This window comes from Rattus norvegicus, chromosome 6, assembly GCF_021556685.1.
Source record: "Rattus norvegicus strain SHRSP/BbbUtx chromosome 6, alternate assembly SHRSP_T2T, whole genome shotgun sequence".
NCBI lineage: Eukaryota > Metazoa > Chordata > Mammalia > Rodentia > Muridae > Rattus > Rattus norvegicus.
The window spans coordinates 48160745-48185146 of record NC_141539.1 but is presented as its reverse complement, the minus strand read 5'-3'; the positions used below and the strand labels follow the sequence as shown (position 1 = coordinate 48185146).

Below are 24402 nucleotides of genomic sequence, written 5' to 3'. Positions count from 1 at the left end.
TCCATAGACCAGGCTGGCTTGATATCCACTTGTTTCTGTTTCCCTAGTGCTAGGCATGTGCCCCCATGCTCAGCTTAGGAACTCAATGAAGAATTCAAGCACAACAAGACTAAAGCAAACACAATTCTAGATGAAGTGATGGCGGTATCTCCTAGAAGAATCTAGAACAAAAGTGCTTATCTTTGTGAACACTGAGGGGGGATATCCGACTGTTTTTATTTGGTACCCTTTCTTTGTTCCTCTTTTGTTTAATGCATATTCTTTTAAAGACATTTCTTAAATCAGCATTAATTTTTCTGTCAGCATAGAGACAGCTGGAGGATGGCATTTATGGGAAGAGTTCTAGAAACGTATTAATAGATGTCAACGACAAAGCGTGGCTCTGGAAATGATGAACATTTAAATCCCGAAATGCCTCGAAGTTTTTCTCAATTTGCAAATCTCTCTCGAAAGTGTTCCTCCAAGTCGGACTTCTCAGATGCACTAAGTTCAAATTATAAAAATCTTACCTGTAATTGGAGCCAGCTGCAACCTTTTTGACAAGGACTAATTGCCGATAATGATTTAAGTGCTGCGAATTCGCATGCCACAATTGTTTTAAATAGGGAACCCTCTTCACGGCTTTCTCCGAAAAGAACTGTTAATCTTTACTGCTGACTTATCAGATCCTTCAGTCAGCTGTTTGCCTTCATTTTTCACGAGCTGATAACGAGTTTATTAGAGTCATAATGTGCAGGTGGGAGAAGAAAGGTCTCATTTGATGGCACTGGAATTTCATCTAACATTTTTACATGGGAAAAGTTGGCACAATCCTTGGGCTGGGATTAGCACATGAAGACAACAGAGGCATGCTTTTTGTGGGTGGTTTTTCTTTTCCTCCCCCCCACCCAAGGGAAATGGAAAGGTAGCATTTGTTTAACACGACTAACTCTGAGTTCTATAGCACCACCAACCCAGAGCCTAGAAGGTCAGCATTTCTGCCTGGTATCTATCAGGACCCCCAGTCTCTGGGCTGACTGGGGCTTCAAAAATGGAGCAGCCCTTCATGGCTTGCCTCCTGGCACCCACCCCACCCCTTCTACCCCTCAATGTCTCCCAGAATATCTGCCTTTGATTCTCTTCCCCTGACTACCCTTACTTCCTTTTATCTACAACATCCAGGGAACACTACACTCCTGTCGCAGACTCTGGTTGCAAAAAATAGTTCGTTTGGCAGCATAGGTGACAAAGTTAGCTGAGTCCTCGACGTTGTGAACCCACCTCTAAGGATTTGATCCAGCAAAAATGAGAGCAGAGCATTATGAAATTTTAGCATAAATTTTAAACTGAGGACATTCTGGGCTGAGCTCAGCCACGGGTTGCCGTAGAATCCCTGGACATCTGGGTTCACCACAGGGACAACATTCAAGGTTGTGATCTGTAGTCATTTGCTTAAGCACTGTCAGCCTCTACATCTGAAAATTGGAATCACAGGACCTGCCTCATCTGTTCAGCAGGGATTTGAAGACCTCCGCTCTAAACCACCTGGCCCAGTGCCCAGCAATTCATAAATACTTGATAAATGCTACATACCAATAACAGTAATAACAATAATGACCATAGTCATTACTCTAAACCATCAAATTCAGGCTAAAGAGGAAGAACATTTTGGGAAAAGGCATAACCTGTGGGAATTAAATGAGAAACAAAACAGAAGCTACTCATGGTCTCTTAGGGGACTATATGCAAAGAGAAGTTTAATTACTGGAGTTCACCACTCGTGATGGTTATCCCAAATGGTAGAATAATGAAGAATGATTTCCTTTCTTTCTTTATAAGGATTTCTAAACAACAAAGGATATTTTGAAAACCAGATTGCTGTTTTAGATTACCCCAATTCATACCAACTCTCAAAACATAAAGTATCACCTACCCAACATTATTAGTCCACCAATAAAGAGCGAACACCAGGAGGGCTGACCCCCTAACACTAAACCCTTTTCTCTATGCTCTTACACTCCCCCATGTCTTTCAGAAAACAAGGGTCAGAATTCAGGACCCCTGAGGCTCACAGGGCAACTATACCTGGGAATCTCCTAGAATAAGACTTGCCTTGGCTCTCACATACATGGCACAGCACCCAGAACATAGGAGCTTGATACATGTTTGTTGAGTAAATGCATATAAGGATATTGGCCATCGATACACCAAAAGATTGTCATCTGCTCCCATGGGAGCTGAACAAGCCACAGCCAGCATCCAGGAAGGCTTCCTAGAGAGGTGACAAGTCAGTCAGGTCCTAAAGAATGAATTTGACACAGACTCTGTCTGAGCCAGACTCAGTATGATTTGGGGAAAGAGGCTGTGTCCTTTTGCGCAAAGTCAAGAGTCTAAATGAGACCCAAGGACTGACAAAGAAGTAAAGGGCACTGGTGTCCATGCTTCTGTTGACTTGTAGGTCAGTGCAAGGGGCCAGGAATGTGGGGTCCGTGGTTTAAGATAAAAGGCTGAAAGCTGTTGATGGCTTAATGGGTTTCCCTTCCCAGGTGACAGTTGCATTTCTGTCACAGGGGCCTCTGCCCCTCAGCTCTAGGGGAACAGCAGGCAATCTGGGCTGGTAAACAGGCAAGTTTCTCCTTCATGGAGCACCTCTAGGCCTCCATAAATCACCTTCCCTGACAGCACACTTCCTCACCCACCCACATCTCACATGTAGCCAGGGAGACTGTAAAAGCTAACCCCACACTTCTTCAACCAAACCCCAGCCTCACCCTACAACCCACACTGATGGGCTCTGGAGAACATTTTTATGATAGATTTTTTTTCCTCATTCAATCACATCCTTTCCATCCTCTCTTCTCTACCTCTCTCAGCTTAAGAGAGGCTCAAAGGAAAAAAAAAATACTATCGTTGATTTCCCAAGTCTTGTTTCTTCAGCACCAGTCTTGATCACAGGCACTTAAGACGTGACACTTTGTACCGTGGGAGCCCATTATGTCCCTGGGAGATTCGATGTCTGTTTTGATAGGAGCAATTTATCACCCTGGTGAAATCACACTGCCGTTCTGAAGGCAGGGCTAGGATTTATGAATCCCTGTTCACAGAGAGTGAATTTAATTCCCAGGAGTGGAAATGGTATTAAAAGATTTGGCCTGCCACACCTGTGGCATCTGACAGGGTTTCGGAGTGAGAGGTGCACCCACCTCTGCTCTGCTGTGCTGTAGAATTCATTGCCCTCCTAAGCACAGAAGCAGCTCCAACAGGGCGTGAAATCCAGCCTAGGAGGGTACAAAACACTGGGTTTCCTTAGTAATGAACAACAATAAACTGGTCTTGAAGCACATTCTCCCCTCACTCCACCCTGCCCGTGTGTGTGTGTGTGTGTGTGTGTGTGTGTGTGTGTGTGTACACACATGCATGTGTACAGAGGTCAGAGACCCACCTCAGATGTTTCTCAGACACATTCATCTCACTTTGTAACATAGTACCTCCTCCTCTGTATGTGTGCATATGCATGAGCACATGTGTGTGCTCGTGTGTGCTCGTGTGTGTTCGTGTGTGTGTGAATGTGTGTGTATGTTTGTGTGTGTGCGCGCATGCATGAGTGTGTGTGTGTGTGTGTGTGAGAGAGAGAGAGAGAGAGAGAGAGAGAGAGAGAGAGAGAGGAGAGGAGAGAGACTTATACATGGTAGCATATACACACAGCCATCATGACCTGCTTTATAATTTTTTAATGTGGGTGCTGGTGACCAAACCCAGACCCTCAGCCTTACACAGCAAACATTTTCCCATGTGACTCCCCCACCCCCAAACTCACATTTCCCACTCCCTTCTTAAATGTGCATGAGTTTTAAAATTATTATTGACTAAATTTTCAAAGAATATCATTTTTTAAAGTGCCGAGCCAAGTTCTGGCTACAAGGAGGTGGGGGGTCCAGTTCTTCCTTGCAGCTCAGGATCCAAGTCTCATGTTTTTAACCAAGGCGAGACACCATGAACACCAGAGTCCCCTATGGACTCATCGGAACCACTGAGAGTTGGTCTCTCCCCTGAGGGAAATGATATTTGAGGCACAGTCTGAGCCTCAGGAAGCTTTTAAGTCTCCCAGATGATTCTATTGTCATGCTTGGGAATCACTGCTCTATAATATTAGACTCCTTTCTCCCAATCTGGCATTTAAATGAACCAACCCTGACTTCCCTAGTCACACCGCTGGCCTCATTATGTAGGTGGAAAAAGCCTTCCGTTTTCACAGACAAACGTGACCCCCATAACAAATCCCCTTTATTGCCTTAAACTCGTGTGCAAGTCAACCAGTCAAGACTCGCAGTCCTTTTCCATTTATAAAATTACTGTTGTATGAATTTGGGTGAGGGCGTGGGGTCATGTGCCAGGTTCACGACGTAGGAGTCAGAGGCCACCTTTATGGAATTGGGTCCTTCTACTTCCACATGAGTTCCAGGGACAGATCTCTGGTCACCAGCCCTGCATGGCAAGTACTTTACCTGATGGGCCATATTGCCTGTCCTTATGACCAATTCTTTTGCTCCATAATTTTTTTCCACCTCACTGACCATCTTCCTTGTATCACTGTCACCGTCTGTACTTACTTAGTTGAGGCGGACAGTGGGCACTCATTTTCTGCATCCGATTCCACTGCTGGGACATAGACACTGAAAACTAGGGCTGCTCTCCTAATAACCTAACCCCCAAGGAGGTTTCAGTAGGAACCCTTCTTTTCTCTCCAGCCAAACATATCATGTGGAGACAGAAGCCCTGGGCACCCTCAGATATCTCTGTCTCTGTCTCTCTCTGTCTCTCTTTCTTGTCTCTCTGTCTCTCTCTGTCTGTCTCTCTGTCTCTGTCTCTCTCTGTTTCTTTGTATCTCTGTGTCTCCTCTCTCTCTCTCTCTCTCTCTCTCTCTCTCTCTCTCTCTCTCTCTCTCTCTCCGATTCTCTGGGTTCTAGAACTTTGGTTTAATCTATTGGTATCAGAGAACACAGCCTACCTCAGGATTAGCTATTCTCCAGACCTGAAGCAAAGACTCTCTTACCTCTTCTGTCCACTCCACCTCTCCACACCATCCTCAACGCCGTGGCTGTACAATGCAATAGGTCAAATATCTCATTGAGCTTACCAAGGGCAAGAAGACCCCCTCAATGGGCTGGTTACACGTCTCCTCTATCATGGCATGTCCTGATGTCACCCTTCAGCCCCAGACTGACCCTGACACAAATACAAGTCTCACGGGGAAGGCATAGCAAGTAAGGGATACACAGCTATCCCCCATCACAAACAGATTACTGGCCACAAATGTCTGGACATGGTAAGACAGGCCTGTAATCCCAGGACCTGGGGTGGGGTAGAGATCAACAGTTCCAGGTTATCCTTGGCTACTTATAAAGTACCAGCCTGCGGTTTATGTGAGATCCGGTTTCAAAAAACAGACGAGCAACAAGACCAAAACCATGGTGCCCATGAGTGGATTGTCAGTATTTGCTACCAGTATTGAGCTGTGGCAAAATGGACTTCTCCCCTCTCCGCTGTGTTCTTATCTACACAGGGCAAAGCAGCATTTGTTCTGCTATCTGGCAGATAGGAGGAGGAGGAAGCGCTTGCAAGGGATCGAGTCTAATTGTCATGGCATAAACAGCAACTTCCCATAAAATCTGTCTCCTTTTGTATCGCTGTCAGATATTCCTGAAGCATCATGAGACTGCCGACAGATCTTCTCGGGTGGTCACCTCTCACGTCCATACACTGTCAGCGAGGAGACTGAGATGGCCACACAGGTTCTGTGGAGAAGAAGGGGTTAAGAACGGTTGACATTTATAAAAAAACGTGTCTAGGAAATACAAATGGTTGCTAACAAAAGCCATCTGGTAAGAGTTTGGATGACTCAGCAGGTACCATTTCCATTTCTAGAAAAACAACCCAGGCCACTTCAGTCTCACCTGGGCCTAGCCTGTAACGCAATTGCAATGAGTTATAGCTCAAGACAGATGCTGCCCGGACCAGGGCTTTGCACAGCCCTCTCCAGTCACTGCCTGGAGTCAACGCATAGTCCCAAGCCCACTCCTTAGAGCTCTCGGTTCAGGAGAACCATCTCAGAAAGGACCTGACCTGAGATGCTTTCAACTACAGGAGGCGTTCCAAGGGCAGGCAGGTGCAGCCGTGTGAGGCTGCTCACACATTTCCTGCTGGCTGCTTCCCAGACGGACTTGCCAGCCAGCACCGACATTGGTTAGAGCATTCAGCAAACCTTTGTGCAGCCCTGGCTTCAGCTCTGTATTCCAGAGACTTCTCTTTCAGTCACGCCACTTTCGGATGCTCAGACTGAGCGGATGAACACACATAGCGTTCTTATTTTTCAGTATTCCTCGGTGCCCAGTGGTCGTTGGGTGGATAACCTAAAACTGCATTTTATGTAACGTTGAAGAAGAAGTACTGTAGACCGCAATCCGTGCCTTCAATAGAGCTTACGCCAGTGTAAGACTTGATGGCCGGCCAGTGCCAATCCGGACCTCAGTCTCACTATGTCACACTCTCTGAAAGCAGCTGGTCATTCCAGTGTGGATCCACCAAGGAGTTAGGAACGCTGGAGCCCATGTTAGCCGATGGCTTCCCCTTGATGTAGACTAATAATGTTCTGCTTCCCACTACCTCGGCTCACACTGTCTCTCCCCCTCTCTTTCACGATCTTCCTCTCTTTTCCCCTCTTCCCATCTTGTTAAAAGAAAGAAAAAAGAAAACTTTTAGTAACACACCAATTAAGATCAACATTGCTCAACCAAATGACCCAACCGCAAGATTAAATAGCCAGGAGCCCCCACTTTCATATTGACTGGCACCAGGCTCTATTCTAAAGAGATTTACAGATTCGTTTCTTCCTCATACTGAGTCTATACGGCTCTTTTCACACACACACCCCCACCAGACAAAGGAGGGAAAGTAAGGCACAAAAGGAATTAAATCGCATGGCACTGAAGTCCGTGAGGTTTGTGACTCAGGCTCTCCTCCATTCGATGTGGCACGGTGCCAGGCGCATGGAGTGAGTAACCCAGGGTGTTCGTTCTTACGATGCCCAAGGATTGTAATCTGTCATCATCCAGAGCTGCTGGGGCTGTGACAGAGGAAGCGGGGCACTTCCTTTATGGAAACCGCTGGAGTTAATGGCTTTTATGCACCCCCCCCCCCAGTGAAGGGGCCCCTAGAGTCCAGCATCATCTTATAAAAGTATCAGGATGAAACCTGTTGAGCCCAATATCCTGTGAGTATCAGCTGTGGCATCTGTAGGCCAGTGCCTAAGAAGGAAAGGTTTACCGGCTAAATAAAGTCTGGGTGTGTCTTGCTGCAAACCATTACCAGTGAGAGGGAACCAACCCCAGTGCCTCATTCATAACAAAGCAGACTAACAGTGCATCCCCAGCCATGATCTCCTGTTTGAAATGCACAAGGACGGGTTACCAAGGCAGAAAGTAAGACAGTCCTCTCAAGATTTGTCCGTTTACAGCACTCAGGAAGAAGTCATGAGGTTGATGGGAAAATCTGTCCTACTCTTCAATCCCCAGCAAACAGTTTAACATTTTCACTTGTACTCAAATGCCCAATCGCCACTGCTCCTAACAGGGGCAGCGAGGGTGCACCGCTCAGTTCTAGAAGTCAAAGCAAGGAACAGCAAGCAGGCTGTGGTGCCTGTCTGCTGAGGACCTAGAATTTGGCTTCCTGGCTTCTGAACAAGACAGGCACTCTGACCCGTGAACATGGAGATGTCAGGGGGTGTTCTGGCCTTCACTCGCTCTATCCCACATCACTGGATCTCCCTGGAGGAGCGAACGATCTTTTGTGGTTTGAGACTGAGTGAGTAACGCAGGGGCGTCTAAGAGCAGGCCTTCTCGGAGCTAGGTGTCTGCACCTGCTGTCGGGACAAAGAACCGCGATTCAAAGATTTCTGAGCAGGAAATGTCGAAGAATGATGTATCTTGATGAAGACAACCAAGAGAATGAAAACCGAAGGGCGTGCTCGCAGGGGCTCAGGGCCTACGCATCTCCAACCCGCCCAGCCTGAAGCCCTTCAAAGGCTTTCAGAGGCCTGTGCAGGTGGCAGGCCCTCTTCACTCTGCCTTTCACAGGTAACCCACCACCCACGGGACGCCCAGAAAGAAGGGAGAATGCTGCTGCAGGAAGGCAGTTGTGAGGAGCGGGCACCTCAGATAGAGGCTCAGGTATCAAAACTTTAACCTGGAAGTTCAAACTCCGGCCCAATTCCCTTGCTGGCTCCAGAGACCTGGCTTAGAGATAAGGCATTACGAAAGTTGTCTGCCAGAACCAGAGAGGGCATGAAGGGACTTGAAAATCCTAGGGGCTTAGATGCATTGTGGACACTATCAGGCAGGACTGAAGATGGTTGTCCAGTCAAGGACACCTGTTACCAGACCAGAACGTGTCTGCCAGGCCCTGCAACAGTAGTGTGGCCCACTGTGTGGTTGTACAATTCAGCATGGAGGGCCTCCAATCAGTCCAGAGCGTAGAATGTGGGCTCGGAATTGACAGGACTCTTAGAGCAGGTCACCTGAGTCAACAGCTCTTGGCGCGGTGCTGGCGTCCTGGGTGAGTGGAAGGGTCCACCCAGACAGCCCTTGTCCAGGCTCAGCCCTGGCTCACCCTCCAGGCGTGGAAACTGCTCCTAGGCAGGTGGCTGGGGCTCAGAGAGGGAAGGGAGTAGGGACATGGGGTTAAGGGACCTTGGTGGAGCATGCAAGGCTGTCTTCTAGCTCACCCACGCCTCCGGTGACAGCAGCACCTGCCTTGCAGCTGGGCGACCTCTTCTCCCCCACCCTTCCCCCAAAGGCCCCTCGTCTGGCCAGCAGCGCCTGGCTCCGCCTCCCGCTACACCCATCCGTGTATGCGATGGGACCCAGGACAGGACTGCCTGCTGCCTGCCTGCCTGCCGGATGCGGAGGTGGGGACTGGTGGGGGTGGGGTGGGGCTGGAGGTGGGGTGGAGGTGGAGGTGGGGGTGGAAGCAGGGAGAGGCTAAGCCCAAGGCGGCGCAATCTTATGCAAGCAAACATTCTGAAGACAACTAAGAGCACACAGGAATATACCTGTGATATAGGTATACAAGGAAGTTTGCAGTTTTATTTTTAGAGTTTATTTATTTATTTATTTATTTGTTTGTTTATTTATCTGCCTAGCTTGCAAGTAATTGGTTCTCTGATAGTATTTGCAGACGTGTTTTTTTTTGTAATTGATTCTCATACCCCTCCCTCCCATTTCCCTGCCCCTTGCTCCAGTGCCACCCCCCTGCCCTTTTGCCTCCCTTACAGTTAATGTGTAATGTGTTCTATTGTCATTCCTACCCCCCCCCCGTTTTTCATCTCAAGGATCCCTTTTAGTTTCCTGCCCTTTATCCACACTTACTCCCACCTTAGACACACACACACACACACACACACACACACACACACACACACACATTTAACAATGGAAAGGGAGGATTCAGAATCGGCATAACAGAGAACACAAGGCATTTGTCAATCTGGGCTCCCGGCTTCAGTTCAGTCCTTTTAGAAAGCAAGAGAGTGCGTGGAGACATAAGCAGGGTTCTAGGAATGAATCTCCAAATAGCAAGTGACAGAGAAGCGCCCCATGTGCACGCATAGCTCAGGTGTGAGCAGCCTCTGTGTGTTGCCAGAAAGTAAAATAAAGGTTGTGAAGCTGGGTGGAGAGGCTCCACAGAAGGGAGTGCAGAGCTGGGGGTGTGGATAAACAGGAACCTGTGATTGCATTCTTCAGAGGTTACCTAAGAAAGGCAGGTGCAGCCTACCTGGTGCTTATCTTCTTGGCTCTTCCCGCTAGAAATAGTTATCCTTTATTCCCCGCCGTATTCTCTCTATGTAGGAGCCCACTGGGTTTCTTGCCCTTTCTCTTGGTTGTTTTTATTAAGTTAGTTTTTCTGTTTGTTTATTCTTCCTTATTACCTCCCTCTACCTCGTTGCCTCTAAGGCAGCAGCTTGAAAGCCATTTAAGACTTTGAGCTCTTCTGACACACCCCATCCCACTGTCTGGCCGTCTGAACAGGTCAAATCAACTTTCCAGGTGTTAAATAACATTGAATAGTAATTGTGTAATCAGCATAAAAGTTAAGCACTGTGGTCCAAGGCAGGGAAAGTACCTTGCGTTTGCTGGTTTGCTGCCGAGGTCTGTGATGCTTCCTTGAACTCTCCGGGGTCCTGCCCCTCCGTTACGGTATTTGTCACATTGATTTTTTGGGGATTCACTTGAAAATCTTAATTTCTAACTTGGGGGATGAATGCATTTTAAATGTGCTGTGCGAGCGGTTTGGAGACCCACAGGGCAAACATTCTCCATTCTCCGCCTTTGCCTTTGTTCCTCCAGGTGGGAAGGGCAGCTACTCTAATGGGGTCACATTGCAGGCTAACTAGCCATTTATTTGCCTGCCTGCATCTCAGGTCTCACAGGTTCTTTTCGTGTGCCTGCCGAATTTCATACTAAAATGAGGCTTATTACTCAAACCATTACAACAGGCTCTGTGGCGTGGAGACAGGACACAAGTCTCTGGGACTCCTGTGCTTACAGATGCCAAGGGCAGAGCCAGCCTCACACCCACACCAGCTCCTCAGCGTGGCCTCTGTATGCTGTCGTAACGGACCACTAACTGAAATAATGTCAGAATTCAAACCTACACCTCCAGGCATGAGATGTTTGTTATGAAATCCCACCCACCTCACCCCTGAGCCCCAGTTGCAAAACACACCGACAGAACCAGACAGCGCTTTGAGGCAAGGGCAATTGGCTAGACCATTCCTACAAATGGACTTCTCCTAAGCCACAGCGAGTCCCAGACTTTTGTCTGGCTCTCCACGTGGCCCATGTGCCTCTTCTCTGTCAGGATCTCCTCCTGGGTACAGATACCTGCAGGCTCACAGGCACCCAGCACACCAAATTTACCAGTGATCTCCTGCAGCACCTGAAAATAAGGGGCAATGTCTTAAAAAAAGTCTTAAAACTTGTATTGTCTTAGTTTGGGTTTCTATTGCAGCAATGAAACACCATAGCCAGAAAGCAAGTTGGGGAAAAGAGGGTTTATTTAGACCCCTTTACACTTCCAAGTTGCAGTTCATCACAGAAGGAAGTCAGGACAGGAACTCAAACAGGACAGGAAGGAACCTGGGAGTCAGGAGCTGACACAGAAGCCACAGAGGGGTACTGCTTACTGGCCTGCTCCCCATGGCTTGCTCAGCCTGACTTCTTATAGAACCCAGGACCACCAGCCCAGGGATGGCAGGACCCACCATCCATCAGTAATTAAGAAAATGTCTTACACCTGGATCTTACAAAAGGATTTTTCTCAATTGAGGTTCCCTCCTTTCAGATGACTCTCACTAGTGTCAAATAGACATAAACCAACCAGTCCACCTACCTTTAATTTTGTCAGGGAAGTTGGACACCAGCAGCTGTCATTGTTACATCATCAAAGGATACAAGATGCTGCAGGAACAGGATACATTTGAGGGAGGGAAAAAAAACCCATTTGTGACTTTCCTTCCTTCAGTGGGACCACTGAGAACTCTTTCAAAAATTGACACTGGCTTGGGCTTTGCCCATGGGACATAGTACATTTGGTCATAGCAACTACTGTGACCTCATTTCCCACCCCACGCTGTTCCATGACCATTCCCTGGCTGTTGATTTCTGTAGCAACAAGAACCTCCCCTTGCCTCTCACCCTCTCTGACTCCTCTCCTTGAAGTTCAGTAAAAAAGCCCTGAGTCCAGCAACCTAGACTTGCTACCTGCAGAGGCTTCTTGCCATGCAGGCAGCATCCACCCCTCTCTTGAGAGGACTCCAAGCCTACCCATGATGGTTTCTCAACAGTGAGCTTTCATTCCTTCCCCTCCGTAGTCCTGTCCTCAGCTGGAGGCCAATGAGCCACTGAATTGTTGATGTGCAGAACCTCTTCCATTAAATACACTCTTCAAAAGTAGTCAAAGTGTTGGTGGGTGCTTGGTCCTAAATGGAACATCTTTGTCTGTCTGTCTGTCTGTCTGTCTGTCTCTCTCTCTCTCTCTCTCTCTCTCTGTCTCTCTGTCTCTCTGTCTCTCTCTCTCTCTCTCTCACACACACACACACACACATACACACACACCTGCACAAGCACACATATGCATGAAAAAAAGAAAAAGAAGAAAAGAACCAGACCTTCCAGACTAATTGCTATCCAAAGAAGATTTCTGGAAGCTGCTGTTACCAGTTTTGGAACCGCGGTAAATATTTAGTCCCTTTTGACAGCCAAGGAGTTTAACTGCCCTGACATCACAGACCCTAACACAAATAGCACCACAGTCATGCTCTTAGACAAGAGGAAGGCAATGAAGGACTGTTGTTGCCCTAGCCCAAAATGCCCCTACCATGCTCCAACCTGCCAATCTTTCAAAACTTCATTGGGTCCCACCTTCTCCACAGAGCCTTTGTCGCCTCTACCAGCCTTCTCCCATTCCTTCTGCTTTGGATCCCAACATCACTTCTAGACCTTCAAATTAGCATTTAATTATAAGCCTGTCTTGTCTGTTCCCCACGGTTGCATGTGGGTTATTCTGGTCTCCCTAAGTGGATGGTAGTGGGCAGGGCCAATGTCTTTATGTCTTTCTCTTTACTGGGTACTGCCCAAGGGGACCAGGTGTAGTGCTAGGCACTTGGAGAAGCACTAAGCCCCCACCAGATGGTGGCTAAGCTCTTTCCAACCACTGTCAGTCTCTAACTGGCAGTTCCTTTGTAGGCAGAGAGAGGAAACTGCAGAAGTCAGCTGGTGAGAGCATTGTCCCTAGCTGGCAGGGATTTACCCTGCCTTCCTTACTGCAGTGTGGTGAGTGCTGCCTTCCCAAGGATGCTTGCTAAGAATTTTAAGGAGAGAAAGGGTAGGCAAAGCTGCAGTACAATATGTTATACCATCTACCTAAATACCCCGGAATTGGGTGTGGGCCCTGGAAAGAAACCTAAAGCCCAGGTAAGGGCACAGAGGAAAAAGTAATGCTTTCTTGGAGTAGCCCTAACTAACCACCATCCCCAGAGCTGGGCTGAAGAGTAAACTCAGTCAAGCTGGATGCACTCTAGTTGCATCACCAACATGCACCAACAGCAGGACAGAATGCTGGTCCCCTCCATAACTCAAGGTACCATCTGGGTCATGGGTATCACCAGGGACATTTATATCACCAGTTACTTAGAACACTGGATCCATGCATGGCACTAGCTCTTCTCAGGTTTCTTATGATGTGCAGAGCCTTTCATTTTCTATGGAGGAATGATCCTTGCCCTTGTCAGTCACCCACTAACTGGTCTATACTAGAACTAAACTCATGGCTCATTCATCTCATCTCCTATACCAGAAGAGCTGGTCCATGGGTGGTCTTAGGACCAGGTCAGGTCAACTGGTATCAACTAGAAAAGGCCCCGGGCAGATTGGATCACCCTGGAAAGCTAATTGTGTCTTTTATTTGAGATGAATATGGAAGAAGATATTGGGGCATTGACTGCTGTGTGCCACCCTACAGAGAAAGCCAGGACCATGACTACTGTGTGACATCTTACGGAAGATGTTAGGGTTATCAGTGCTGTGCGTCCTACAGAAGATGTCAGAGTTGAAGTTACTACTTAACTGTAAGTTAAGCTCAGAGAATATTGATGTATGACCCATGGTGTATAATGTCATGGCTATTTGGCACCTGAAAGTAGATTGAATAAGAAACACTTCTTGCCATGACCTTCTTTAAGTCTAGACAGGAGAGTGAGTCTAAATAAACCACTCCGTCACAGGTTCGCCAAAGTCTCTTCAACTTCAGTCACCTTGCTTGGGTGACTTGCCAAGTAAATGAACTTTCCTGTCTTTATGATCTACTCCATTGCTTTGGGCATGCTACCATGTTTCCTGTCCTGATGATATAGAAACTGAACCTCTAATGGTAAGCCAGCCTGAATACAATGTTTTCCTCTGTCAGAGTTCTTATGGTCATGGCTTCTTCACAGCAATGGAAGCCCTAAGACAACATCTATCTCCAAACCAAATCTTTTATCTTCCTAATCTGAAACTCTCTATCCACTAAACACTGGCTGTCCATTCCTCCCACACCCTGCCTGGTAAAAAGCCAGCTTTCTTTACCAAATATTGCATTTGAAAGATCTGTTCACATATGAGCAGACCGTGTCGTGTATAGGACATTTTTAACGGCTGCATAGAATTCTACTACTTAATGACCAGTTGTTTATCCTTCATTCTAGCACTGGTATTTAGGATGGTTTCAAATGTCCCTCATTGGGAACACCGATACAGCAACGCTTCGTGCATAATTCTACCCACAGGTGTGAGACATTCTCTAGAATTGTCCCTGCAAGGGGAGGCTGACACGGAGGTGTGCCTTTCTCCACGTCTTCCACATATTGCCTAATTGTCCTGCAAAAAGTCTGCATGGAGTTGCTTCTTCACATATCATGCATGACATGTGCCATCTCTCGTTCCTTCACACCCCATCTCCAGGCATCGGGAGACCTGGGCTTTTGCAATCTGAGAGGTGTAAGATACGATCTCCGTGTTGATTTGCTGTGCATCTGTCTCCCTAGGGTGAACATGTTCTCCTGTCTTGACTGGTCTTTCAGGTTTTCCTCTCCATGAACTGAACTAGAAGTAGATTCATGCAATATTTCTTCTTGTGACTGTGTGTCTTCATGGAGCAGTGTCTTCAAGGTTCACCCATGTTGAAGCATGGTTCAGAATACCCTTCTGCCAGAAGGCTGACTAATAGCCATTGTATGGTAATGCCCCATTTTGCCTACTCATTCTTCTGGGTTGTTCCCCATGCTAATGCTCCTATGAGTATTAAATATCTACCCAGGCCCTGTACTTTATGTGTGTTCCCAGGGAACTGTATCACGAACTGAATGTCTAGTGTTGGGCTTAACTGACATTCTTAGCACTTGTCCTTCCCTTTTTGTATTTGTTACAAATATCCCCCAGTATATAACTGTGTTTATGTTTATTACCCAGGTGTTGCCATTGAAGTACCAAGTTCAATAGCTTGATATATCATTCATTCACACACACACACACACACACACACACACACACACACACACACTCACTCACTTAGCTCATGTCACTTGTCCAACGTTGGAAGACATTCTCCTGTGTTTTTCCTTTCTCTATTTCTTTATCTAAATCAGCAGTTCTCAACCTGTGGATCTGAACCTTTAGAAAATACATATTGTTCTAAGGAACCAAGATACCACTCAGTAGCAAAATTGCAGGCAGTTTTGAAGCATCAATGAAAATAAATTTATGGCCAGGGATTCCTAAGACCATAGGAAATGTGTTTTCCAATGGTCACTACCCAGAGGTTGAAAACCACTGATCTAAATTGACCACGTGTAAGCTGTAAGGCAAGGATCTCATTTATATTTTTCTGATATGATAAACAGATCTCTGAAGAGCCTCCATCTCCCAGTGGTCCACAATTCTCCATCTTCCTAAGGCCAACTATCCACATGGGTCAGTTCCTAGGCACCCATCACTATGGTTAATCAATCTTTGGCCCGGTGTTGGCAAGTATTCACTCCAACAGCTTTCTCAAATGTTTTATTCTTTGCCAAATATATTCCATGTCACACCTTCCCCTTTCAAAGTATCATATTATGTTTGGCCCTTTACTCCTGGATATAAACAGTGAAGTAGAAGTCGATTCATTGTCAAGAGTTTACACTGACAGCTGAGCTATTGTATCTTCCCTTCCACGACATCCAGGTCTTCCCACTACCTCCATCATTTTATGATTACATGTGTCATTCCCATGACCATGCAGGAAATAAGTGGAAGAACCAGGCCTACAACCCCCAGCATTCTGACAAGACCCAAGCTTCACCCCAGTGACTTCTGTTGCCTTCTATAAAAGTCAAGGCATTGGTTTATTTGGTCTTCCAGAGAGCATGAACCAAAGATGCTAGGCCCTTTAGTTATATAGTTCTGGGTATCTTTTCTCCTCCTAGGAAGCTGTAGTATGGCAGAGCTTTGTGGCCTGAAGACATGGCTCAGTGGTTAAAAACACTGGACACTCTTGCAGACGACTGGAGTTCCATTCCTAGCACCCACATGGTTGGTTCAAAATCACCTGCAACTCTAGTTCCAGATGCTCCAATACCCTCTTCTGGCCAGAGAGCTTGTGAGGAAGAGCTTTCGAGTAAGGACCATGCTGACTCAAGTTAACCAACCCATAGAAGAGCAAAGCATAGAAGCCTGACCGTTTAACCAGTTACTGCTAAGACAAAACACAATGACCAAGTCCACTTCTGACAGCCAAACATCCGGTCTGTGAGGCAAACTGCAGACTGGCCAGGGGTTATCGTCAGTTTTGGATGGGTGACCTCAGACTGAGAGCAAAGAGGCTGTGTTTGAGTTAAGTGTGTTGTGACACCAGGTGGATTTGAGCGGCTAACAGAGGTTTCTGAACAGCTGGAGGGGACCTATCTCAGGCTCAGTAAACACCCTTTCAGTGGAAGGACCACACATCCACACCCTGACTGCCTCCTGCTGCTTCCAAGACATTGCCCTCTCCTTCCTCATAGCTGCTCTCCCAAACAGCTGTAGTTGATTACGTGTTTAGAAGATGGTTTTGGTTCTCTAGTATAAATTATCATTTAACTCTTGATACAAGCAAATTCCAATTTGGGGGATGTGAAGAAGGCCTATCTGGAAGATCCAACAGATAGGTCTCTGGAAGGAGGCAGGGGCTAAAGGAGTCTGTTATCTGAGGCTGACTAGTTCATGATGGCCTGGACCCATTCATTGCAAGACCGGTCGTAGTCTAACTGAGAAGGGGGCGTGCCTGAGAAGAGCTTTCAAAAGCTAAGCGGCTAAGTTTGATGTCTAACCACATCGGTCTCTGAGGTAAAGAGCCCAGAAAGTGAGATGCTGACTCCTGCTCTTACAACTTCCATAGTACCTTGTCTGTCACAGCATGTCTGAGAAAGAAAGGGAGAGGGATAGAGAAAGAGAAAAATACCACAGAACATGAGACACCTACAAGTTGCCTTCAGCTCCACATGGCATCAGATGTTGGAGCTACTGTCTTCCTGGATCTGCTACCTGCATTTTAGCCCCACTTCCTTCTGAGTCTGTCCCCTGCCTACCCCATGAAGTGTCTTTGCATCCTAAGCATCTCCTCTAGTCCTTAGGATGCTGTCTCCATTTCTTTTCCTGCTGCTGTAATAAAAACAATAAATAAATAAATAAATAAAGGGTTGGGGATTTGGCTCAGTGGTAGAGCGCTTACCTAGGAAGCGCAAGGCCCTGGGTTCGGTCCCCAGCTCCGAAAAAAAGAACCAAAAAAAAAAAATAATAATAAAAATAAATAAATAAATAAATAAATAAATAAACACCCAACAAATGCAAATGAAGACAGAAATGGCAGATTCTGGCTCACAGCTCAGAGGTACGGTCTCATGACAGAGAAGTCAAGGAGGCAGGAAGTTGAAGCAGCTGGTCACATGGCATCCACAGCCAGGAAGCAGTCAGAGATGAATACATGGTTACCCAGCCCCCTTTCTCCTTTCATAGAGTCAGTATCCCACAAGGAAAGGTGTGACCCATAGTGGATGGATCTTCTCACTCCTGCTAACTTAACCAAGATAACTCTTACAGTCACATCCAGAGGCTCATCTCCCAGGCAACTGTAGATTCTGTCAAGCTGACGTCAACCCTCACAGTGGTTAATGACCCTTATATCTGGTCCATCCCCAGAGGCAAAGATCCATCCTATCTATCCATCCTGAACCAGAGCCCTTTGCTCTCACCATAACCGTCTCTCCCTTCTTCATAAGATTAGTGCCTCTGTGCTATCAAAGCCTCCATGCCTCCCCACTAGATACTGCTGTCTTGCCTGCCAGGACCTGGGAGCACAGGGAAGACTATGTATCCTCTTAGCACATACTGAGTATCCATGGAGCAGATATGTCCCCATGAACTGAGTCCTGGGGGAACAAAAGAAGACATGAACTCTACCACCCACTGAAGAGAAAAGAAAGCCTCGAGTCTGTTGGGTAAACTCTGTTTCCCTATCTGTAAAGTAAAGGGGAATGTATGGCTTCTGAACTCCCCTTCATCAATGATAGCCTATGGTTTTCCATGAAGGAACTTTTTTTAAGTACTACCAGAGCAGAGGATAAAATCATTAATAAACTTAGTAGAAACATGGGGAAAACTTTATTCCAATGAGGTATACATTTCTTAAGGCTGTTGTGATATTGGACAGTGATTCTGAGTAACTTCCTGAAAGTCAGCCCTCTGTGACTTTTATGCTCCATTACAATCCTCAACTTGATTAGAGGCCACTAATGACCCATATTAGGAGTTACATTTCTCCTCAGGCATGGTCAGTGAAGGTACTCTGAGAGTTACCTGAGAATTTCCACAGGCAAATGTCCAGTCTCCAGGCTCCAATGCCTTCCTCAGGAATCTCTCACTAGAAGGAAAATGTCGGCCACACTCACCCCAGACCTTCGCCCAGCCGCTTGTTTTGCCTACCTTTGCCAACAAAGCCACTTCCTTGTCCTCGAGGCACCTCAGGGTCCCACTTCTTCTCCCTTCTTGACTTTCATTTCTCAGACCTCGTCTTGAGCCACATCCTTCAGGCTAGAAACAGCTCCCACTTCCTGTGGGCCCTGCACCTTCAGAGCACTTCCCCTGTACATGGTGCTATCTGCAGTTTTGACACTTGAATCTTGGGGAGCCTTCCAACCCCTGCTGTCTACCCTGTAGAGGAAACTAGCAAAGTCAGTGAGTTCTCTGTAAAACCTGAAGTGTGTTGGGGACAGGGGGCCTGTCTGGACCCCTGGGTCCAATGTGACATAATCCAGACCCTCTAGTTTCTACCTCCGAGGTAAAGAAAAGGGTTCTCAAGTTGGGAGAACTTGAAACTGACACCTGACACCATTTTTCCCATTTTCCTAGGATAAATGGATGTAGGTCACTGTTTGAATCTCAGCTTACTGTTCTTAGCTCTTGACCTCTGCCAGCCTCAATTTAATAGTCAAATGATACCCCTTCTCTATTACCAGGTGGGCCATAGATTCTGTAGCCAGACAAACCAAGTGCTACAGAGACACAGAGAGAGGACTGCTTCCTGGGTGTGGAACAACACGTCCAAGCTGAGCCCATAGCTCCCAGGAGCTTAAGGGATCCTGGAGCAGTAGATGGCATGAGATGATGGCGGTATAGCAACAATAGCAATGGCGGGGAGCCTCTGCTTGGTGGTGAGTCCTATTGGTCTTCACCCTGGGGACATGGACATTCTCACTGCCTTTTTTGCAGATAATGAGACTGAGCTCTCAGACCTCAGCAGAGATGTTTCTCTGTGCAGTAGATGGAAATTAATGCAGAAACTCAAAAGTAGTCAAAGTGTTAGTGAATGCTTGGTCCTAAATGGAACATCTTTGTGTGTGTATGTCTCTCTCTCTCTCTCTCTCTCTCTCTCTCTCTCTCTCTCTCTCTCTGTCTGTCTCTCTCTCTCTCTCTGTCTCTCTCTCTCTCTCACACACACACACACACACACACACACAAACACACATACAATGTGCAGTCACACATACATGCTAAGGCCCGGGGACCACTGTGGAAGAGGGAGCAGAAACACTCTAAAAGCCAAAGCCAGAGGTCAGGAAGGACCAGAATAAACCTCTGGCTTCTGGACATGACAAGAACAATGCACCCATGAACCCACAGCAGCTGTAGTTGCCTGCACAAGGCCTGCACAAGACCTGCTCAAGATCACTGCTTCACCAGGGATCACTGCTATGAGACGTTCTACTGGGCTCAGGAGCCCCTACCTGTAGCTGAGGAACTGTTGGCAGTCGGTGGCTGCTGGTGGAGGGAGTTGTGTTTTTGAGGGCGTGGCCCCTGGTAAATTGAACTCACTGCATAGAGTGAAGGAACAAAGGTGGGGGACATGAAGTTGGAACATGTAAAATTCTCTAAGAAATGATAAAAATAACCCACGTCTTTCTTCTCTTTCTTCCTTTTTTCTTTTCAAAAGAATGAGGCTGAGGTATAATTGCTTTCCTCCCTCCCCTCCCCCAACTCTGGGAGAGCCAGGGCTATCTGGCACCCTGCCACTCCACAGCCCTCTCCCAACACTGCCCTTTGTGGCTCTGGAAGAAAGAACACACTTTTCCAAGACTCCTTTGCCAAGGCCCATTGGTATTTCAGAGAGGGCTCCGGCTTTGCCTTCCTCTGTCCTGAGACAACTCTTAGAAGCCTGGCTGGCTCTAACCCTGTCATCGGACAGGACAAAGGAATCTAAATTCAACTAGCAGTGACCTTACCACTGGGCTATCATCCCTTCCCCAAGGCTGTGACTAACTGCTCTCAAGCTACAAGCTACTGCTTTAAATTACAATGCTTGCCTTTCCAGATTCAAAACCTACAGCATCCAGAAAAACAGCCCAAGCACATGCCTTCTCAATTTGAAGACAATCTGCAGAGCCAGGGCCTCATGTTCCAGGCCAGCTCTTCCCCCAAACCCAGGCTCAGTTGGCTAATCGCATGCACTTGGCCCTTGGCAGTGCCCAGGTGGCCAACACCTGAACTTCCTGACCCCGTGTTACTAGGTGAAACGGGCCTGGCTGGTCCCTTTAAGGAAGTGGAAATGTAGCAAAAGACAAAAGCTACAGAGAATTGGGGACAAGGGGTGGACCAGGTCAGCCCCAAGGATCCATGGGAGCTGCTGCAGAAACAAAGCCCGAGCATGGAGGAAAGCGAGGGGCGGGGTCCCTCCAGCCTGCCTCTGAGCAGGTGCTATGGTGGAGAGGGCAAGATGGTTGCTGCTTTGACTGCTGGAAGGTCCATGACTTTGAAATGGTTCTTTCTGTCCTGTGGACTTGTGTTCTCACATCTGTAAAATGAGGTTAATAGTAACAGGCACCTCCTAAAGGCCCCGTAATTCAAGAGAGGATATCGGCAACGCTTTCTATGTGATGGTGGATACTTTTATCAGTGCTGTAACAAATTACCCGACACAGCAGCTTAAGGAAGAAGGAAAGATTTCTTCTGGGTCATGGTGTGAGGCACAGAAAATACCTGCAGCAGGGGCAGGAAGCAGATTACTCTATGGCATCTGCAGTTGGGAAGCAAAGAGACACGTTACTGAGTCTCATCTCTCACCCATTTATATTCAGTCAGTCAAGGACCTTAGCCTATGTGATGGTGCTGCCCACATTTGGGGTGTGTCCTTTCACCTCAGTTCATCTAGAAACTCCCTCCTAACGGAGGGTTGCCTCCAAGGCAACTTAAGATCCTATCACGTTGATGGTCAATATTGACTGTCACAGCAATTAATCGTCATTGTGACGAGGTTCCCTAACTAGAGCAAGAGACTCGAAATTTTGAAGGCAGGATCCTCAGGGCAAGTTAGGAGTTGGGCCCCACAGACCAAATATGGAGAGAGGCACCTTCCCCTTCCTGGGCACCCACAGAATCACCCTTGGTTTCTGTGGGCCCCTGAAGAATTGCGAGAGAACCCAGAAGTATGAATTTGGCACATTTCTCAAGAGAAGTCACAATGCTTAGCTTCCCTTTTGTTTTCAGGATCCAGTGACCAAGTAGCCACCAACAAAGACCAGGGACAGCCCAGTTCCAGCCTATGTACATCGGGTGCCAAGAATCTGGTAAAAGACCGATGACTTACTCAGAGTTTCTCACCTCCCACCCCTCCCAGCAGGTTTCCTCGTATGATTGATAATCTCCATGGCAACCTGGAAGTCCTGCTCACCTGAATTCCCCACCACTGCCTACCCAGCCAGCTCCTAGAGTAATCCCCACTACACTCAGACACCAGAGATCCCTGAGCAAAGGTGATTTTGCAATGGCTTGCAGGGCTGCAAGGCGAGAACTTTGTTCCTGAAACCAGGTGCTGAGATGACAAACACTTCCCCTTAACGGTTGGGGTTTTATCAGGCAGAGCATCGGGTCTGATGAACACTAGAATCATCTACCAGACTGAAGGGAAAAGGACACCAATGGGCCAGAATGACAGACCCTGGCCTGTGGGTAGTTTCTGGAGCACTATGAGCCAAGATGGCCATTGCTTTCAGGGTTTCTACAATAGCTTGACCTGGGGATGCAGTCACTTTTTGTCATGGCTAAAGGGAAAAATGAAGGAAGAAAGAGAGAGAGAAAGACAGGAGAATTTCCCCAGACGTTCTCAGGCACTCACTTTGTACATATACACACCACACGACACACCACACACACACACACACACACACACACACCACCACCACCACCACCACCACCACCACCACCACCACCACCACCACCAGAGAGAGAGAGAGAGAGAGAGAGAGAGAGAGAGGAGGGAGGGAAGAAAGGAAGGAAGGAAGGGAGAAAGGAAGGGAGGGAGGGAGGAGAGTTGTTTGAGCCTAATCAGGGTCTGACTGTCACCTGCTAGCCACTGGTCTGTGTGCAGAGCCTTTTGTCATGTTCAAGGTGGTCATTTTAAGTGCATTTGGCAGCAAAACTGATAGGGCAAATAATCAACTGTATGTGGATCCTAGGAGTGGAGGTGCTGTGAGCACGAGGCTTTCCCAGCTCTACAAGACAAAGGACAATGGCAGGGATTGAAACTAAAGGACAAAGACACAAGCCCTTTTCATTCAACTTCAAGGACAAGTTCTTTTGCTTGGCCAGCAACGTTTGCCAACCCCTCACCTAGGCTTCTCCCTAGGGAAGACGTCTCTCAAAAGAACCCTCAAAACCGCTTTTGTCATAAGTCTAACCTTCCACAAGGTGAGACATCGGGCTTCACTATTCTCTTTAGGAGGACAGAAGGCAAAACTGGAAATAAACCACCAGGGCCAATGAGTGAAATGAGGAGCTTCCCTAAGGATTTGGTTCTCTCTGCATTCATCCACCCAGAATTCATTAACGTACTCCCTCCCTGACACTATGGGAACTACTGGGTATTAACACACGTGATGCTGTTCTGGACTCGTGGGGAGCAGTTCCAGGGAAAGATGGATACCAGCACATGAACAAGAGGGCGGAGAGCCCATGGCTACACTCAGAAGTTCAAGGCCAAGGGATTTCACCGTATGGGAAAGGGGAGAGACAGGATTAGGGAGGGTGCTACCCTAAGTGCCACAGTGAGAGTTCTAGCCTCTCCTGTCCCTGGGCCTCAATAGACTGTCCTCCATGGAAGCCAGGGCAATGGCTCAGTGGGTAAAGTGCTTACCTGTGCATGTGGGAGGGCCCAAGTTGGAGGCCCCAGAACCCACTTAGAGCTGGCATGGTGGCAAATGCCTGTAATCATGTTTCTAAGGTGGCATTGGAGAAGGAGACAGGAGAATTTCCCCAGACGTTCTCAGGCACTCACTTTGTACATATACACACCACACGACACACCACACACACACACACACACACACCACCACCACCACCACCACCAGAGAGAGAGAGAGAGAGAGAGAGAGAGAGAGAGAGAGAGATTAAAATGCCCGCTGTCCAATAATATAAAACCAAAAATAAAGGTTAAGAGAAGGAACACTCATCCATTATGAGAATTTTTAAGAAAACTACCAAGGCCACTCATTGCTTTACAGGCTATTCCATTGTCTCTCTGCTTTTGGCTGAAGCAACACACCTCTCTCTACTACCATTTCTGCTGCTGATTGAAATCGATGACTACTTCGAAAAAAATAAATAACCTATTTATCTTCAAGTTCTTCAGATAGATATTCTTGTTGTAGTAATCAATTAAGGGTATTTACTGAGCTCCTCCCCAGTGGCACATCCCGTTTGACATCTGTAAACAAATCTGTAGAGATGTAGCTAAGGAAGAGGTGAAGGGCAGCAGCATCGTCTGCCTTTCCTTTCCATGTTCGCATTTCTGTCAATGTGAAGCCCAGGAAATAAACTCCTCAGGAAAAGATTTAGCCAGTCACACTTCCCTGGTGCTTTATCTTCTGTGCAAAGAGCCTGACTTGTAGAAGAAATCCAGGCAGCAGCATTTGGCAAGAGCAGGAATGATTTCAATGGGGACTGGATTTCCTCTGTCCCTGGCGAATGGGAGCGCACTTATGAGCTATGGCGGTGAATTCCGCTTATAAAGTGTCCTCATTCGCCACAGATTTGGGATGACCAGTTGATGGGTGGAACCAATATGAACTGGACAGTCTGCCCAAAACCATTCAGGCTCCACCACCCAAACAGACATGTCCAGAGACTGTACTCCTGAACCAGTGAGCCTCCCAGGATCTCCCGAGAGGGAAGACCAGCTTCCCAGGGAGCTCAGTGACAACTTGGAACTCTGTTCTCTCTCCCAGTTTACCTTAGCTATGTATGCCCTCTTCCTTTAAGGGGATGA

At 47.3% G+C, this 24402-nt stretch overlaps 1 long non-coding RNA gene across 2 annotated transcripts in view; it reads right to left on the bottom strand.

Moving 5' to 3' along the window:
* Window positions 1-3695: 3695 nt before the first annotated feature.
* Window positions 3696-24402, bottom strand: part of LOC103692605 (uncharacterized) — a 29898-nt gene continuing 9191 nt past the window's right edge. The window contains exons 1-2 of one of the 2 annotated variants that reach the window (XR_015622295.1): window positions 11425-11614; window positions 3696-5774 (exon numbers count right to left, since the gene is read on the bottom strand). This is a non-coding gene — a long non-coding RNA (uncharacterized LOC103692605). Of the gene's footprint in view, window positions 5775-11424; window positions 11615-24402 lie in introns of those variants that run through there. The other variant, XR_015622296.1, reaches the window with a different exon arrangement.